This window comes from Tribolium castaneum, unplaced genomic scaffold (genome assembly GCF_031307605.1).
Source record: "Tribolium castaneum strain GA2 unplaced genomic scaffold, icTriCast1.1 ptg000046l, whole genome shotgun sequence".
Taxonomy (NCBI): Eukaryota; Metazoa; Arthropoda; class Insecta; order Coleoptera; family Tenebrionidae; genus Tribolium; species Tribolium castaneum.
This window is the reverse complement of record NW_026986644.1, coordinates 22,501-30,000: the sequence shown is the minus strand read 5'-3', so window position 1 is coordinate 30,000 and position 7,500 is coordinate 22,501. Positions and strand designations below refer to the sequence as shown.

At 38.3% G+C, this 7,500-nt stretch overlaps 2 non-coding genes and 1 pseudogene across 2 annotated transcripts; all 3 read left to right on the top strand.

Moving 5' to 3' along the window:
* Window positions 1-2,858: 2,858 nt before the first annotated feature.
* Window positions 2,859-4,781, top strand: LOC135267507 (small subunit ribosomal RNA). Its single transcript, XR_010335926.1, has one exon. It is a non-coding gene; the product is annotated as a small subunit ribosomal RNA (ribosomal RNA).
* Window positions 4,782-6,839: 2,058 nt separating this feature from the next.
* LOC135267513 (5.8S ribosomal RNA) lies at window positions 6,840-6,996 on the top strand. Its single transcript, XR_010335931.1, has one exon. It is a non-coding gene; the product is annotated as a 5.8S ribosomal RNA (ribosomal RNA).
* Window positions 6,997-7,472: 476 nt separating this feature from the next.
* Window positions 7,473-7,500, top strand: part of LOC135267512 (large subunit ribosomal RNA) — a 10,343-nt pseudogene continuing 10,315 nt past the window's right edge.

Genomic DNA, 7,500 nt, shown 5'->3' with positions numbered 1-7,500 from the left:
TTAGCGTTCATTTGACTTTGTACATAGTACAAACGAAGTACGACGTTTGCGAAGTACGACACTCAAAATCATGATTTTCTTGTACGACGTTTATTTGCACTTGCTGTCGACTGCGACGAAGTTTAGCGTTCATTTGACTTTGTACATAGTACAGACGAAGTACGACGTTAGCGAAGTACGGCACTCAAAATCGTGATTTTCTTGTACGACGTTTATTTGCACGCGCTGTCGACTGCGACGAGGTTTAGCGTTCACTTGACTTTGTACATAGTATAGACGAAGTACGACGTTTGCGAAGTACGGCACTCAAAATCGTGATTTTCTTGTACGACGTTTATTCGCACGTGCTGCCGACTGCGACGAAATGCAGCGTTCATAGTACAAACGAAGTACGACGTTCACAAAGTGATGAAGTAAAACGTAAACAATAAATAATAATAATGCAACCCACAATACACTAATTGTGTATTAAAATTGCATAACCTACACGAAGTACGACGTTCAAGAATACTAAAGAATTTTATTTGTGTTGTATATAATGAAAAAACAGCAAATTTTTTTGCAAATTACGTATCTGTAAATAAATGTAAACATTTAGCAACTAATCAAAATTGTTTTTTTTGCCTAGATATTAAAGTAAAACATAAAAATACATTAAATTTATAAAATGCAACCCGCAGCACACTAGATGTGCATTAATATTGCATAACCTTCACGAAGTACGACGTCCAAAAATATTAATTTTTTTTTATATTGAGGTTAAAAGTGAGAAAACATAAATTAATAATAATGCAACCTGCAATACACTTAATATGTACTGATCTTGCATAACCTTTACGAAGTACTACGTTCAAGTATAAATTAATATTATTGTGACTCGCAATACACTAAATTTGTATCAATATTGCATAACCTACACGAAGTACGACGTTCAAGAATATTAAAGAATTTTATTTGTGTTGTATATAATAAAAAAACAGCAAATTTTTTTGCAAGTTACGTATCTGTAAATAAATGTAAACATTCAGCAACTAATCAAAAATGTTTTTTTGCCTAGACATTAAAGTAAATCATAAGAATACATTAAATTTATAAAATGCAACCCGCAGCACAACAGATGTGCATCAATATTGCATAACTGTTACGAAGTACGACGTCCAAAAATATTAAATTTTTTTTTATATGAAGGTAAAAAGTGAGAAAACATAAATTAATAATAATGCAACCTGCAATACACTTAATGTGTACTGATGTTGCATAACCTTCACGAAGTACTACGTTCAAATATAAATTAATATTATTGCGACCCGCAATACACTAAATTTGTATCAATATTGCATAACTTACACGAAGTACGACGTTTAAAAATATTAAATGTTTTATTTGTAGTTTGCATATAATAAAAAAAAAACAAATTTTGATGTAAATTACGTATCTATAAATAAACGTACACATTTAACAATTAAATAAACATAGTATTTTGGCCTAGATATTAAATTAAAACATAAAAATGCATAATATTTATTAAAATGCAACTTGCAATACACCAAATGTGTATTAATATTGCATAACCTTTACGAAGTACGACGTTCACGAAGTACGTCGTTTACGAAGTGCGACGTTTACGAAGTACGTCGTTTACGAAGTGCGACGTTCACGAGGTACGTCGTTTACGAAGTGCGACGTTCACGAAGTACGTCGTTTACGAAGTGCGACGTTCGCGAAGTACGACGTCTACACATTAGGGCACTCAAAATTATTGTTACGTTGTACGACATTCAGACGTTCCAACTGCGACTAACTACAGCATTCATTTGACTTTGCACATACGACGAACGAAGTACGACGTTTACGAAGTACGGCGCTTAAAATAATTTTGTTTTTATTAATTAATTATTTTTTTTAAAACAAACGTTTTTATAATTAAATTTTATAATGGTTTAAATATAAAATATGACTTTTTAATATTATCAATATTTAAAATATTTTCTCCCTTTTGTGTGTATGCCTTATAGTTATAGAGCTGTGCGCTTCGGTAGACGTCGCCTGTGGAGCTATGTCAGTGGAGCGGTGCGCACATCCAATACCGAGCGGCTGCCTCGATCGGTGTCGCGCTGGTATACATATGGTAGTGGTGTGTGTCGATGCGTTGAGTGAGGCGATATGAACGGTGTAACGGTTTAGTCGAAGTTTATCATAAATGACGACGACAAAACGACCGATTATGTATACGTTCTGCATTTGCTTCCAATTTATCGACGTTTATTGCACATTTCCGCTATCGAATTCGAATAGGGCTTTGCTTGCGAGATTGCTTTATTTTGTGATTTTGTGGCTCGCCCAGTTCCCCACAGCGAGATTGCGGATGCGGCAAAACGTATTCTCTTACGTTGGCGGTCCTTATGCAATCAAACTTTGTTGAACTAACAAATGTTTGTGATTTAAACAAACAAAAATAATAAATGCGTCAACTCTCTAATATCCGAGCGAGAATATTTATATAATATTCGTAACGTTTATGGATTCGAAAGAATTTCATAAATTCACGTCGCATTCAATCTTGCGAAGAGTGAAGAGAATGTTTGAACTTTTAAATCGGCAAAGGTAAAAAATAATATTATAAATATTATTATTATGCCTTTATTGACCGATATATGTGTTGTGGTGTTTAACGACTACGACGACGATGATGACGATACATTTATCTCTATATCGTACGAAGAAAAGAAGAAACAGCGTGGCGTTACTTTCTTATATGTTAGATTGTTTCGCACAAACGCGCATATTCTTCATCTTTATAAACGATGATGATGAGTATTTTATTCTCTCGTCTGTCTCAAAAAACACAAAAACACAGTTCCCTGGTTGATCCTGCCAGTAGTCATATGCTTGTCTCAAAGATTAAGCCATGCATGTCTCAGTACAAGCCAAATTAAGGTGAAACCGCGAAAGGCTCATTAAATCAGTTATGGTTCCTTAGATCGTACCCACATTTACTTGGATAACTGTGGTAATTCTAGAGCTAATACATGCAAACAGAGCTCCGACCGGAGACGGAAGGAGCGCTTTTATTAGATCAAAACCAATCGGTGGCGGTTTCGCCGTCATCGTACAACTTGGTGAATCTGAATAACTTTACGCTGATCGCACGGTCTCGCACCGGCGACGCATCTTTCAAATGTCTGCCTTATCAACTGTCGATGGTAGGTTCTGCGCCTACCATGGTTGTAACGGGTAACGGGGAATCAGGGTTCGATTCCGGAGAGGGAGCCTGAGAAACGGCTACCACATCCAAGGAAGGCAGCAGGCGCGCAAATTACCCACTCCCGGCACGGGGAGGTAGTGACGAAAAATAACGATACGGGACTCATCCGAGGCCCCGTAATCGGAATGAGTACACTCTAAACCCTTTAACGAGGATCAATTGGAGGGCAAGTCTGGTGCCAGCAGCCGCGGTAATTCCAGCTCCAATAGCGTATATTAAAGTTGTTGCGGTTAAAAAGCTCGTAGTCGAATTTGTGTCCCGCGCCGCCGGTTCATCGTTCGCGGTGTTAACTGGCGTTTCGCGGGACGTCCTGCCGGTGGGCTTAGCTCGAGAGGGCGGCCCAACTCAATCCCGCCGCGGTGCTCTTCATTGAGTGTCGAGGTGGGCCGGCACGTTTACTTTGAACAAATTAGAGTGCTTAAAGCAGGCTAAAACTTCGCCTGAATACTGTGTGCATGGAATAATGGAATAGGACCTCGGTTCTATTTTGTTGGTTTTCGGAACCCCGAGGTAATGATTAATAGGAACGGATGGGGGCATTCGTATTGCGACGTTAGAGGTGAAATTCTTGGATCGTCGCAAGACGGACAGAAGCGAAAGCATTTGCCAAAAACGCTTTCATTGATCAAGAACGAAAGTTAGAGGTTCGAAGGCGATCAGATACCGCCCTAGTTCTAACCATAAACGATGCCAGCTAGCGATCCGCCGACGTTCCTCCGATGACTCGGCGGGCAGCTTCCGGGAAACCAAAGCTTTTGGGTTCCGGGGGAAGTATGGTTGCAAAGCTGAAACTTAAAGGAATTGACGGAAGGGCACCACCAGGAGTGGAGCCTGCGGCTTAATTTGACTCAACACGGGAAACCTCACCAGGCCCGGACACCGGAAGGATTGACAGATTGAGAGCTCTTTCTTGATTCGGTGGGTGGTGGTGCATGGCCGTTCTTAGTTGGTGGAGCGATTTGTCTGGTTAATTCCGATAACGAACGAGACTCTAGCCTGCTAAATAGGCGTATTTCGACATCCCAAATGCCGGCTGGAGCCGGGTTCGCCCGGTCTCTATGTGCGGTTTTTACTGTCGGCGTACAAACAATTCTTCTTAGAGGGACAGGCGGCTTCTAGCCGCACGAGATTGAGCAATAACAGGTCTGTGATGCCCTTAGATGTTCTGGGCCGCACGCGCGCTACACTGAAGGAATCAGCGTGTCCTCCCTGACCGAGCGGTCCGGGTAACCCGCTGAACCTCCTTCGTGCTAGGGATTGGGGCTTGCAATTGTTCCCCATGAACGAGGAATTCCCAGTAAGCGCGAGTCATAAGCTCGCGTTGATTACGTCCCTGCCCTTTGTACACACCGCCCGTCGCTACTACCGATTGAATGATTTAGTGAGGTCTTCGGACCGGTGCGCGGTGGCGTTTCGACGTTGCCGATGTTGCTGGGAAGATGACCAAACTTGATCATTTAGAGGAAGTAAAAGTCGTAACAAGGTTTCCGTAGGTGAACCTGCGGAAGGATCATTAACGTGTAAATGTTGTTGTTTAGTTGTCACACATACACACACATTTTGTCTGTGCTGATCAACAAAAAACACACATACATACACTATTCGTATGATGATCAATTCTCATACAAAATTCTTTATTATGCGTCGAACGGAAAAGCAACAACGGGTCGTCTTGCATTAAGCGGATCTGTTGTTACGTTTTTCGATTTATTTTATAAATCGATTGTAAACGTGCCGTAAACGACGTTTTCAAAGAATTTTTTCGAACATTAACACGAATCAATATTGTCGAAAGATGGTTATGTGCTAACGTTTTATTATTGCTTTCGCAGTGCCGGTCTTAGCGTATTTCCATCATCGTATTCGCTTCGAAAAAAAGTACTAATACACAGTGGTGGTGTATAATTAATGTGCAAGAGATGTTGTTGTTGTTGTTGTAGTATTTGTATATGGTTGGAGTTATTTATAATAACAAACAAGAATGAATGAATGAATAATAATGGTGTCTGCCAATACGATCGTACTTTATGTACACGACTAAAACTTTATACATACAAACCATAATAATAAATAAACTCGAAACAACCAACAACAAAATTAATACGCTACTGTACATACAAATACACATTTATACATACCATCATTTTACTTAACCGATGGTGAGTGATGTTTGAAAAATAAACGCTTAGGCTTACGGTTTTGTAAGCCAGTCTTTGCGTATTTTCTTCATCGTATTCGCTTCGGAAAAAAGAAAATAAAGATGGTGTATAATTAATGTGTAAAAGAGATGTTGTAGTTGTAATTTAATTTGTAAATGGTTGGAGTTTATTAATAAATAAAAGGGGCTGTCTATTCGTCTGTACTTTATGTACAAGACTAAAACTTTATACATACAAACCATAATAATAAATAAACTCGAAACAACCAACAACAAAATTAATACGCTACTGTACATACAAATACACATTTATACATACCATCATTTTACTTAACCGATGGTGAGTGATGTTTGAAAAATAAACGCTTAGGCTTACGGTTTTGTAAGCCAGTCTTTGCGTATTTTCTTCATCGTATTCGCTTCGGAAAAAAGAAAATAAAGATGGTGTATAATTAATGTGTAAAAGAGATGTTGTAGTTGTAATTTAATTTGTAAATGGTTGGAGTTTATTAATAAATAAAAGGGGCTGTCTATTCGTCTGTACTTTATGTACAAGACTACAAAAACGTTTTATAACAATAAAAAGCTCGAAACAACCAATAACAAAATATACTACTACTATACTACTATACATACAAACGCACATTTATAAATACATAAAATCAATTTACTTTATCGATAGTGAGTGATGTTTGGAAAAAAACGCTTAGGCTTACGGTTTTCGGGTACCTGGGTTCCGCATGCGTCGAAGTAATAATTTACTTTAACGACGCGACGAACCGTAGGAATCTAAATAAAAAAGTTTATTAACTTTTTTAGATTCTGTGGGTTTTAAATGATATACGCCCGACTGACGAAGGAACGTTTTGCACTGCCTGTGCTTTTCTTTTGATTCGTTTTTATGTCGACGGACGTTCTTAGAATGCCCACCAAACGACGTATCACACAAAACACCCTACAATTGTATTGTTTGGTAAATATTGTTGTGATTAAGTTTGTAGCTGTGGCGTTTGTTTGAAGAAAACGTCTGGTTTTTCGACATATTTTCTATTTAATAAATATACATAATGCTTATCGCAAAAGGAGCAGAGTTTTATAGACAAAGTTGATAGAGAAAAAAAACCTAATAGATATATATACGTATTTATAAAACGTTAATATCATCGGGTTATTCTTTATGTAAACTTAAACTATAACTGCATACTCTTTTCGATAAGTAGAAACAAATGCCACTTTAATTAAATAAAATATTATAAAATATAACGCCGAACGTTTCTTTCGATTGGTCCGTTTCTCACATATACATCACAATTGTAATAACCTTAAGTAGTTATTTTTGTTGTTGTGTGATGATGAAACGATTTCGATGTGGAACGGTGCGTTATGTAATAATATTTTAAATTTGTTTGAAAAGATTACCCTGAACGGTGGATCACTTGGCTCGTGGGTCGATGAAGAACGCAGCTAATTGCGCGTCAACTTGTGAACTGCAGGACACATGAACATCGACATTTCGAACGCACATTGCGGTCCTCGGATATACTGTTCCCGGACCACTCCTGGCTGAGGGTCGTGTCAATTTCAAAGACTGCTCGGTTTTTGTCTTAAACACAGCGCACAATGTTGTGTAGACAATTACGTCGGAGCGTGTTGGGTGCAAATATGACGCGTTACTATAATTGTTAATTGATTGTCGGTTGTCATAATAAAATATTATGCAACGTAGACAACAATAAAAACAATATAAATAATAACGCGGCATCCTAAAACGCAATAGCGGCTGACATTCTTATTAGTTTGTTGGTACAAGTTGGTTTAGACGTAGCACGTCCGATATTAAAAAGCAGCCACAACGCTTAAATTTCGAACGAAGCGATCGTCGTGTCCGAGACGTTAAAGTTGTTTATATGCATATTTTATGCACTATAATTAACAACAACAACATTCTCGCAACGACGTCAGATCGATGTTTGAAATTGTTTGGAGGCAGCCATATAAACGGAATACGTGTAATTATCGTCTGACAAAATAAAGGCAAATTTATATTTGCGACCTCAGAGCAGGTGAGACTACCCGC